Here is a 12,600-nt window from a genome sequence, read left to right as displayed (position 1 = left end):
GTGGCCCCATGTCAACACCACTGATCTGGGAGGGAAAAGAAATGTAAGACTGCTTCCTTGCCTTTTTTAGTGAAGGTTTGCAAATTTACGGTTGACTACAGTGATCCCTTCTATCCTTCTTTAAAACCCACCTGCCTGGTTTAGAGTTCTAGAAGTTTTCCAATTTCCAAAGCTGTTTAGCTTTCTTCCAAGAAGATATTCCTCACGTATATTAGATATTAAACACTAAAACAAGGTGTTTAAACAGACACAGAAGCCTAGAAATTAAGCAGCTTACTTACTGGGTATGTGTTCACACACCTACTCCATGTTTGGTAACAAGCAACTCTAGGTGCTTAATCAAAATTTTCATCCAGATTCATCATGTGGAGTAAAGGTGTGGGAAACAGCCCTAAATACAGCCGAGAGCACCGTCTAAGTCATAAGCTTGCCCCAGTGTTCTTCCTTCCCACGGCAGGCACAGATAAATGGTACATCACAGAGCTCCATAACTCACATTTTAAAAAGGATTACCTTTCACTTACTCTAATCACATGATAAATGGACTTGCCGGGAGCACTCCCTCCCGATCACGGGTTGGGAGTTTCCTGGAACCAAACGTGCGCGCGGGGACACTAACATTCCTGGTGATGCATGGCCTGCCTCGGCACCTGAAACACCAACTGTAAGGGGACACCTTTCAATAGAGAACAGTTAATCTCATGCCCCGTAAGACTGTAATAGGAAAAAAGGGCAGGTCACAGCTCTGCCTGCCTGGGTTTCACTCAGCTGAATTCCAGATGCCATCCCCACACTGGCCCTCAAAAGTATGCCCTTCCCCTGTGCAGGGGTAGAACAGGGTGTCACCTCTTTTGGGGGGCCCTATTGCATCATGATTAAAACAGACTGGTAATTTTGGGGGGGGCACGGGTTCGATGCCTGGTCAGGGAACTGAGATCCCACATGCCTCGCAGCGCAGCCAAAAAAAAGAAAACAGACCGGTAATTTTTAAAAGAATTTTCTAAATACTAAAGGAGAACATAAAGATATATGCAGAAAACCATAGATAGCCAAATAATCTAATAAGTTCCAAACAGATGGTTTCTGATCTCATAATAACTATAGGCCCAAAAGACTGGACTACATTCATTCATTCACCTGGCGCTGAACGCCTTCTAGCTGGCACACCCATTGCTAGGCTCTGGGGCAGATACAAAGAAGCATAAAGCGTGGCCCTGGGCACAAGAACTCACAGTCCAGTGAGGGAGATAGAAACGTTCAGAAGTAATGTTCCTGCTGCAACGTTATGCTATAGCACAGGTGGAAACACTTTGGAACATACGGAGGCAAAAACAGAATCTATCAGCGCCTTGGGATTTGGTCAGAAAAGCAGAAGTGACTTTAGGGCAGGGTCTTAAAGGGGAAATAGGAGGTTCCCAGGCTGAGAAAAAGAGGAAGGGCATCCCAGGCAGAGGCACACACGCACAAAGCAAAACTCAAAGTTGTCTGGTGGGTTGGGGAGTGGCAATAAGGGCACAGGTGTCTTGCCCAGCCCCGCCCAGCTGGCTGCCTCTGTCCCATGACTGGGCATCCTGTCCTGAATCAGCAAAGGGACAGATTCCAACTCTCCATTCTCAGGGCCCTCTTACACGGCGTCGGGAAGGCCATCCTCTTTGCACACTGAAAAGTGGCCTTAGGAACTATGAGTGCCCTTGGGGGTTATTTTCCAAACCTAAAATCCGGCCTGGCGTCTGACAGTGGACTAGAATGTCTAAAACTGGGTCTTTGTGATAATCAGACCCATGATTTAACCATCGGCTAACCATGCCTCATACCCCCGGAGTCGGTGCACACCTGGTCATGGGAGAGAAACCAGTCACTTCACCTGAGGCTTTAACCTTTAGGGAAGCAAGGGAATCTTTATCCCCTATGGGAGAAGAGACAGCAGAAACCTGCATGGCTTGGAGTAGACCCACTGGCCACAGCCTCTTCTGCAGCAGGCGCTCAGGAGGAACACTCTGATGACAATTAATATGGGGGTCTCTCCCACGCCCTGGAGGAGCTTCTCCCTTTGCTTCCAAAGCTATTCCAAGATTATAAGCGAAACCACAATTTTTACCGTAAGAGGCTTAACCATGGGGTTCCTACAGACTATCAGCCCTGAACCAAGATCCAGGAAGCACAACAGAGGTTACCATCTCGGCAGGCCCCCAGGACAAGCCCCCAGGACAAGCCCAGAAATCCGACACTGTTGCCATTCTGGTTTTGGGGTGGGGGGGCTTTTTAAGATAGAAAAAGGTGTAAAGTCTTCTCTACCAAAAAGGGCTATCTCCTAGAAACTTCTGATCAGAAATAGATTAGCCACTTGGCTCTTTTGTTCTCCTTTCTAGAATCACACAGCCTCCGTTCTCAGTAAAGATCAGGAATCGCTCCTAATAGGCTTATCAACACAGCACTAGGAAGTGTCTGCATCTAACTTTCTTTTTTTGCAATTTAAGTATATTTTATTTCCCCTCTATGATCCATTTTAAAAATTCAATTTATTTAAACTTAAAAAAATTCATCCATTTCTCTCATCCTCTACCCCCTACCTCTGGTAACCACCAATGAGCTTGGTGTGTGTATATATTAACTCCCACGTATAAGGGAGATCATACAGCATCTGTCTTCCTCTGTCTGAGTTCACTTAGCATAACGCTCTCGAGGTTTATCCATGTTGTCACAAATGGCAAGATTCTGTTCTTTTTTTTGGCTCAAAAATACCCCACCAAATATAGACCACAATTTCTTTATCTATTCATCCAACAGTGGACACTTAGGTCATTTCCATCTTTTGGCTATTGTAAATAATTCTGCAATGAATATGGGGTGCATATCTTTTCAAATTAGTGTTTTTGTTTTCATCAGATAAATACCCAGAACTGAAATTGCTGGATCTGGTAGTTCTATTTATAAGTTTTTGAAGAAACTCCTTCTTACTTTCCATAGTGGCTTTACGTATTTACATTCCCACCAACAGTAGTGGGATCTGTGCTATTTGCAGATAACATGATATTATATACAGAAAACCCTAAAGATTTCATCAGAAAACTGTTAGAACTAATAAAGGAATTCAGTAAAAAATAAAACATCAGTACACAAAAATCTGTTGCATTTCTGTATACTAATAATGAACATCAGAAAGAAATTAAGAAAACAATCCCGTTTACAATTGCATCAAAAAGAATAAAATACCTAGGAATAAATTAACCAAGGAGGTGAAAAGCCTGTACACTGAAAACTGCAAGACTTAAATGAAAGAAAAAGACAAATAAATGGAAAGATATTCCATGCTCATGGATTGGAAGAATTTATACTGTATTGTTAAAATGTGCTAACGTGCACTGAACACTTGCCATAGGTAGATACTCTGCCAGTTACTTTCAAATATATTATTTGATTTAACCCTCACTAAAAAATATATAGGGCCTCCCTGGTGGTGCAGTGGTTGAGAGTCCGCCTGGCAATGCAGGGGACACGGGTTCGTGCCCCGGTCCGGGAAGATCCCACATGCTGCTGAGCGGCTGGGCCCGTGAGCCATGGCCGCTGAGCCTGTGCGTCCAGAGCCTGTGCTCCACAACGGGAGAGGCCACAACAGTGAGAGGCCCGCATACAGCAAAAAAAAAAAAAAATATATATATATATATATATATAAAAGGACTACTGTTTTCCCACTTTACGGATTAGTAAACTGAGTCTCAGGCAGGTCAAATACCAACAGCCAGAACTGCCTTTAACGGAAGTTTCTTTCCACCAAATCATGCTCTGTAAGCAGGGTGGTAGCAGCAGGAATGGGAGAAAAGGGACCATTGTGAAGGTGTGACAGAGGTCACATCAACAGTACTTGTGAGTGAGTAGATATTGGCTGGAGTGAAGAAAGGGACCACAAAAGGAGACAGATGGAGCCAGTAACTAAAACGGAGATCTGCCAAAGGAATGAGTTTATGGAGAAAAATGATACAGTATGATCACTACTACTATTGTAAATGGTAGCTATACCCTCACAGTATCAATAGACTAATAGTAGTAGCAAACATTTAACAAACACTTATTATATACCAGGCACGATACTAAGTGCTCTCCATGCATTATTTCTTCTTAAATAATATTTTATTTAGTTCTCAAAACAGCTTTATTTCTATTTTAGAGAGGTCAGGTGACTTACATGAGGACAGCAATTCTCACGTGTGGTCGACGATACTCTCAGGGACCCCTAAGACTCCTTCAGGTACCCAGGTTCACAAGTCAAAACTTTTTATAACAGTACTAAATATTACAACATTACTTGGGGGTTTTTTCTGTGTTGAATTCCCACTAGTGGTGCAAAAGCATTCATGGGAAAAAGTATTATTGCCTTAGCGCTAATCAAGGCAGTGGCAACAACAACAAAAAAAGCCGAGTTCACTTAAGAGGATGCTTGCTAAAGCGGAATAAATTAATAATTTTATTAAACTACACCCTTGAGCACACAACGTTTTAACATTTTGTGGGGCAAGCTGAGGCGTAACATTAAAGTACTCCTGCTGTATATCAAACTAAGATGTTGTCTCAAGGAAAAGCACCTGTGTGATTGCTCAAGCTGCAAGCTGAACTAGTTGCTTTTTTCACAGAACATGGTTTTTAGTTGATAGACTGACAGGTAAACTATGGTTATTCAGCCTTAGGGACTGGGCAAACACGTTCTCAAAAATAAACAAAGTGAGCCTGCCAGTTCGAGGAGAACAACTGATGTTACTTGTGACAACTATAAGATTCAAGCTTTGACGTGAGACTTGAATTTTGGACTTGTTTCTGCTCCCGTGAGCTTCATAGCCTCCCCATCCATGAAGACTTTTCAGTGTCAATGACAGTGTTAATAACTGTGATTTTTTGATACTGTATAACAACATGTGTCAACGTTTGGAAGTCCTGCAACTTCTGGGAAACAATATTTTCCAAACAGCTTATGTAAGATGTTACAAACTCATGAATGGGCTTTTTAAAAGTTCCATTCAAAGTAAAAGACCAATGTGTTTTTTTGTTTGTTTGTTTGTGGTACGCAGGCCTCTCACTGCTGTGGCCTCTCCCGTTGCGGAGCACAGGCTCCGGACGCGCAGGCTCAGCGGCCATGGCTCACGGGCCCAGCCGCTCCGCGGCATGTGGGATCTTCCCGGACTGGGGCACGAACCCGTGTCCTCTGCATCAGCAGGCGGACTCTCAACCACTGCGCCACCAGGGAAACCCCAGTGGGTTTTAATGTAACCTCGTACAAAAGTTCACTGATAGGGCTTCAGATTCATGTTACAACTAACCTTTAATAAACTCCTGATTGTCTCGAATTTTGGTGTAATCTCAAAGAATGCCCACAATTTTATGGAAGGATTATTGAAAACCCTTCCATTTTCCAATTGTGTATCTGTGAACCTGGATTTTCTTCATTTACTTCATCCAAAACAATACATCCCAACAGATAAAATGAAGACACAAATATAAGAATCCATCTTCTATTAAACAAGATATTAATGAATTTACAAGAATGGGGGCTTCCCTGGTGGTGCAGTGGTTAAGAATCCGCCTGCCAATGCAGGGGACACGGGTTCGAGCCCTGGTCCAGGAAGATCCCACATGCCGCGGAGCAGCTAAGCCCGTGCACCACAACTACTGAGCATGCGCTCTAGAGCCTGCAAGCCACAACTACTGAGCCCGCATGCCACAACTACTGAAGCCTGTGCCTAGAGCCCGTGCTCCGCAACGAGAAGCCATGGCAATGAGAAGCCTGCGTGCCACAACAAAGAGTAGCCCCTGCTCGCCACAACTAGAGAAAGCCTGCCCGCAGCAATGAAAACCCAATGCAGCCAAAAATAAATAAATAAATATTTTAAAAATTAAAAAAAAAAAAGAATTTACAAGAATGTAAATTAATGACAGTCTTCTAATTTGGGAGGAATATATAGTTATTTCTCATAAAAATATATTAACGTGATAGTTTAAGTATAGTTATTTTTAATGAATCACTGTTAAAAATCTTTGGTCTTATACCTAATATTGTACAACAAATATTGAGACATGACCCGCATAAGCGAAAGTTCTTTGGGGTCCTCAATAATTTTTAAGAGTATAAAGGGGTCCTAAGACCAAAAAGCTTGCAGACTGCCAGTTCAGGGCATGTAACTAGTAAACTGTAGGAGCCAGGACTCAATCTCTGGTCAGTCTGACTCCAAAATGCTCCTTCTTACCCTGAATTCCTCCCCGTTTTGGTTTAGATTTGTTGCATTTAAGGTGCCAAATTTCCCAGAATCCCACTTAGCCTCTCAATTACCTATTTATACCCCTAATCACTAAGGATTTAAAATAACAAATATCAGTTAGATGGGCAACGTTATGCTATGGTAACAAACAACTTGAAAATTTCAGTGGCTTAAAGCTACCAAGGCTTTCTCGATCCTGCCAGGTCTGCTGCTGGCCCTGATGCACCTCCAGGCCAGCTGTTCTGCATCGTGGGTGACCTCCGGGCTAGCTGCCATCTCAGCTCAAGTTCCCTTTCATGGCCATCATTGCAGCGGGCACCAGCAGACAAATGCTTCTGCAACAGTCACCACTGTGCAGGTTTCATTGCAGGCTGGGGAAGGTGCAGTCCTCATAGCCAGATGAGAGGAGAGCTGGGTACTGCTGAGCCCGGTGCTACACACCACCTAGGCTTGCTCTGCACCTCCGTCCTGTAACATCCCAACATCTGCTCTGAGGATGGTATGCCAGGTGGTGTGAGGGGGCACCAACAAGGTTCAAGGTTTTCTTTTCTTTTTCTTTTTTTTTATTTTATTGGCGAATAGTTGATTTACAATGTCGTGTTAGTTTTAGATGTTCAGCACAATGATTCATATGTGTATGTGTGTGTATATATATATATATATATATATTTGAATATATATATTCTTTTTCAGGTTCTTTTCCCTTATAGGCTATTGCAGAATATTGAAATATTGAGTATAGTTCCCTGTGCTATACAGTAGGTCCTTGTTGGTTATCTATTTTATGTATAGTTTGTTTTCTATGTCTGTGGGTCTATTTCTGTTTTTAAGTAAGTTCATTTGTATCGGTTTTTTTTTTTTTTTTTTTTGGCTGCACTGCACAACTTGCAGGATCTCAGTTCCCCAACCAGGGAATCAAACCTGGGCCACGGCAGTGAAAGCCCAGCATCCTAACCACTAGGCAACCAGGGAACTCTATGTATCCCTTTTTCTTGGTGAGATAGATATATATATATAAAATATATTATTCAGCCATAGAAAAGGATGAAATAATACCCTTTGCAGCAACATAGATGGACCTAGAGATTATCATACTACATGAAGTGAGTCAGACAGAGAAAGACAAATATCATATGACATCACTTATATGTGGAATCTAAAGGTTCAGTTTTAATATCTGGAAAGAAAAGAAGAGACGACAAGTATGTCACCTTACCTGTGTACGGCTCCTCACTATGTACCAGGTAACCATACAAATAATCACACACAAGGCCGTTAGAGAAGAAATCTAGACGAACTGAGCAGTTATGAGTGTTCTTGGAAGAAAGAAAACTCTGCCTTGGATAATCAAGGATGGTTTCAGGGAGAAGGTGGGATTTGAATAGAGGTCATGAAATGGGGGAAGGACCCAAACTGGTAGAAATGGAAAAAGGGGGAAAATGATGTAAAGACATAAAGTCAGTGAAATAAGAGAAATACTTGCAGGAAGGCACATACACAGTGTGACCACAGTTCATCACATCAGGAAGTGTCTTCTAGCACACAGATGATTTCAGGGTGAGGAGACAGGAAAGCTGTCTGCAGGGGACAGTAGCAAGCCCAGGAGTGAGCACTGGCCCTGGTGAGGACACAAGTCCCTGGGAGGGGAGGGGGCACCTGACCAGGCCCAGGGAAGGAGGCCACGGGGCCCTGAGGACACCTCATTAATCCACGAGAGAAATGTTAGGCTTAGCGATACGGACATCATTTAACTGAAAATGCTAGAACCAAAATGTGATTTATGTCTCTTTTCTTCTAAAAATATACTTCCTTTATAATTCCTTGACTTCAATAACAATAAAATAGTTATGGCATGATAATGTCTCCCACAATTGAAACACAATTTTCAGAAATAGCATTTTACTAGCTTTACAAGTGGATGTTGGAATCTCTGGCTTAAATGAAACTGTCATGTTCTTCGGCTTTTGAGAGGAGGCAAGTCCTGGTTTGGTGTTTCCCTGATTTGTACACTATCTACTTTGGGAGGGACAGAAGGGAAGGAGAAGAAAGGAGACCCCAAATCTTGAGATCCATTTATGCCTCTGCTCAGGGAAGCTGCCGTGACTCACTGAAGCACCCAGGGGTTGGTTGAGAATAGGGAGAAATTAAAGTGGGGCAGTGGTGTTGGAAGAGAAAAGAACATGGCAGGCACAGAATTTAAAGGACATCTCAATGTTTGCAATCAACATATTCTTTCTATAATCCCTTCGAGGTAGCATCCCTCAGTCTGCTTAAATGTTTGAGGTTAAATCACAGAATATATGAAGCTAGCACAGAGGAAGGAAGTTGAGGCAAGATGGTTGAGGCCTTGAATGGCGAGCTCACAAAGCTGTGCTTTCTTTGATGGTCAGTCGTGACCCTTTGTGTTGCTGAGAGACTGACTCTCACCAAAGAAGTCTCTGGAGGGTGAATCTGGAGGCACCAGAGTGTAGACAGACGATAGTCAGGTGGTTTGAAGACTGTCGTGATGGTCCAGGCATAAGGGGACAGGAGCTGAACTAGATCCGTGGCTGCAGAATTAGGAAAAGAAAGGGAATGTAGGAGTCATCGTGAAGGATAAATCGAAAAGACTGCGGATTAGCCACAAGGAATCAAGCGTGATTCTGAATTTGGAATCTGAGTGGCCAAGTACCATGGTCAGAGGAGTGAGGGAAAAGGGCATGTTAAGTGTTTCTGTTTTCTGTATTAGACAAATGGCATTCGAGGTGAAGGTGGGCCAGCTACAAAGAAACATTCAGTAGGCAGATAGACACGAAGAATGAAACCAAGAAAAGGGTCAGTGACTGGAGCACAGATTCCAAGTGACCCACAAAAGAATTGGAAAAAAAGTTCACAGGAGTCATTAAGAGCAAAGAGAGTGGGAAATGGCAGAACACCAAGTTAGGGGCACCATCCTAAGGGCTGTTAGGTGTTTTCCTCTTGACACCAAATACTTTTCCAACACCCCATCTCCAGCTCTCTGACACCAGCTGGGGGTCCGACGATTCAATTCTGACACTATCTACCTGGACCTACTGTCAGATCCCACAAGTTAAAAGCCTCAGTCCCACAGACTGCCCCATTTCAGATGCCAGTTGCAAGCCCGCATCACCCATACTTCTGACCGAGGGGCTAAACATGTGGGGTTCCCACAACCTTCTGTTCAGGTTCAGTGATGTCCTAGAACAGCTCACAGAGCTGAGGAAGTCACCTTAGGTTTATCAGTTTATTACAAAAGATGTATATGAACAACCACATGGAGAGGTACTTCAGGCAACGTCCGAAAGGGTCCCAAGCACGGAGCTTCTGCCCCCAGTGCATTGAGGTGCACCACCCTCCAGGCGTATGGAAGTACTGGCCGACGTGAAAGCACTCCGAATGCCATCATTTACGGGGTTCTATGGTGGTTTCATTACATAGGCATGTTTGATTAAAGAATTGGTCATTGGTGATTAACTCAATCTCCAGCTCTAGCCTCAATCTCTCTCTTCCCTGGAGGTTGCGAGTGATGGAGGTGAGGGGAGCTGCAAGCTCCAAGCTTCTAATCAAGGCTTGTTCTTTCTGGCAACCAGCCCCACCCTGGAGTATCTAGGAGCCCACCGAGAGTTACTTCATTAGAACGAAAGAAACTCCTGTCACCCTTATCACTTAGGGAGTTCCAAGGGTTTTAGGAGCTCTGTGCCAGGAGCCAAAGAAAAGACCAAATACGTTTTCATGATATCACAGAGGCTGTCCTCATGTGAGGGTCAAGGGAAGGAAGAGAAGTGAGTGACAAAGCACTCCAACAGGCTGGGGGGAGCCAGACCAGGCGTTTCAGAAGGAGGTAGAAAGTGAATGTGGAACTTTCCTCGCAGCTTATGGGATCTTAGTTCCCTGACCTGGGATTGAACCCGTGCCCTCGGCAGTGAGAGCGTGGAATCCTAACCGCTGGACCGCCAGGGAATTCCTTTTGACTCTCCAGCACCTCAGCCCTTTGCTACATTGAGGGAATTCCTCACCTTACCGAGCAAAGCCTAATCACTTTCCCAGCCTCCCTTGCATCTAGGGAGGAAGTGGGGCATAACCTTGACCCTGCCGATCAGACACTCATGTCCCAGGCTCTGAACAAGCGGCTAGGGATGCTGCAGGGGACACTGCAGTGACAGGTGGCAGCAGCAACACGTCATCCAGTGTTGGTGCCGCCAACAGTGTAAGCAGCAATGCCCAGGGCCAGTGGCAGATTCCATGGATCAATCTCCAGCAGGATTTAGGGGCTTATTCTTGGTTCCCTGCCCCTCTGCCATGTCCACTCCCCAATCCCCCCAGATTATTTGAGCTACCCAGTACCCTTCTGTTCCTTTTCTCCTTAAATCAGCCTGAGCGATTTCTGCTACTTGCAACTAAGACCCAGAACTAGTACCAAAATGTTGCCAACAATATTAAGTACTGCAGACTGTTCAAGAGGGCATTTGGTTTCACAATTTGGTTATTTGTGATTTTAGACAGGTATCTAGTAACACGATATTAGGAGTGGAAAAGACAGTGAGTACAAAGATAATGCTTATCTAACCCCATGTCTGAGGTCAACACTGTGCTCACCAACAATATGGATTTGGCTGTAGACAGCTGGAGGACCATTATGGTCCAAGAGTTAAAAATCTGAGGCCCTCTCCTGCTCGGGGCTACATTTTAGAGGTTCGGTGAGGCAGGAGAGTTTTTTGATTCTCATTCCTTCTTCCTCCTGCAGAGATAGACCCACTCAGCATCACAACTAGGAAGAGGGTCCCACAGATTGGTCCAGTGGGGCAGTGGGAAGGTCTGATCAGCCATCCTTCTCTTTCCTCCCCTCCAGTCCTTCACACAGGGTAAAACACAGGGCCAAGAACTTGGCAAACAAAGTCCTTCACAACCTGGTCTCGACCTTTCCACCACCTGGTCCGCCTCTCCTTCCCCTTGCCGATCCCAACACGGATGCAGGGCTCCCTCCAGCCTCCCCACATTTGGTAAAAGGGTCATACTCTTTCACACATGTGAAAAACACTGCGGTATTTTTCTTCTAACATGCTCCCTCCACTTTTCTGCCTGGCAAAATCACAGGCTTCCTGGGGCATTCAGATCCAGTATTGCTTATTAGGGGATGCTATTCTCAGTCCTCCACACCTCAGATCACACCTCAATCAATTCCTGTTTCTGATCTCATTTAGCAGTGTTCTCTAAACGACCAATTATACACCATAGCTACCTATGTCTGTTTATAAATTATATGTGTGTCACTGGACCAATGATGTCTATCTAAAAAATACAAAAATAGACAAATTTAAAGTGTGAGATAAAAAATATGCAGACAAGTTCTAATATTTTTTTCCTGTCCCTCTCCACCCCCATCCCTGGGACCACACCCTTTGGGCATAATTCTATCATATTCATATCATCTCTCACATCCTATTATAATTCTGTTTCAATACCCTGTCTAATTTGCCTGTGTATCCACACAGTGCCTGACGCAAAGTAGGTGCTTATAAATACCTGTTGAATTAACTTATATATATAACATTAGAAATCATTTATTATAAATACTTCAAGGTTCCCATAATTTCTCAGTAATGGCTGATTGTAGAAGTTGGTGCATTAAATGACTTACGGAAAAAAATGCAGTTTAAAACTCAAGCAGGGGCTTCCCTGGTGGCGCAGTGGTTGAGAGTCCGCCTGCCGATGCAGGGGACACAGGTTCGTACCCCGGTCTGGGAGGATCCCGCATGCCGCGGAGCGGCTGGGCCCGTGAGCCATGGCCGCTGAGCCTGCGCGTCCGGAGCCTGTGCTCCGCAGCGGGAGAGGCCACAACAGTGAGAGGCCCGCGTACCACAAAAAAAAAAAAAAAAAAAAAACTCAAGCAAATTGCTCTCCTTCATTCAAACTGTCCCAACACTCGTGCTCAGTTGGGTTTTCTCCTGTCAGTCTTGGATGTATGCCTTAGGGCACAAATGAACACAATCCAATCCCATGTCTGGGCTATTAAAAATTCTAGATCTGAGTTTGTTTTGAAATCAAGTATCTGGAGTAATATTACCATCTCAGCTAGGACTGGGTCATTAATTTGCAAGTGTGAAACTCTCCCCAAACAAGCCAAAAGCCCAGTTATTCACACAAGTTTTGAGTCGGAGAAAACAAACAAACAAACACTAGGAATATACTTTAAATAGTCACAATTCCCATTTCTGAAAATTCTATTCAGTTTGGGCATTCAAGGCTCAAACTTTTCTTATTTTTTTTTCTTTAATATGTATTTATTTTGGCTCTACCGGGTCTTAGTTGCGGCATTTGGGATCCTCGTTGCAGCATGCGGGATCTTTTAGTTGTG

The sequence above is a fragment of the Stenella coeruleoalba genome, assembly GCF_951394435.1.
Source record: "Stenella coeruleoalba genome assembly, chromosome: 18".
Classification (NCBI taxonomy): Eukaryota; Metazoa; Chordata; class Mammalia; order Artiodactyla; family Delphinidae; genus Stenella; species Stenella coeruleoalba.
Note: the sequence above shows the minus strand (reverse complement) of the source record.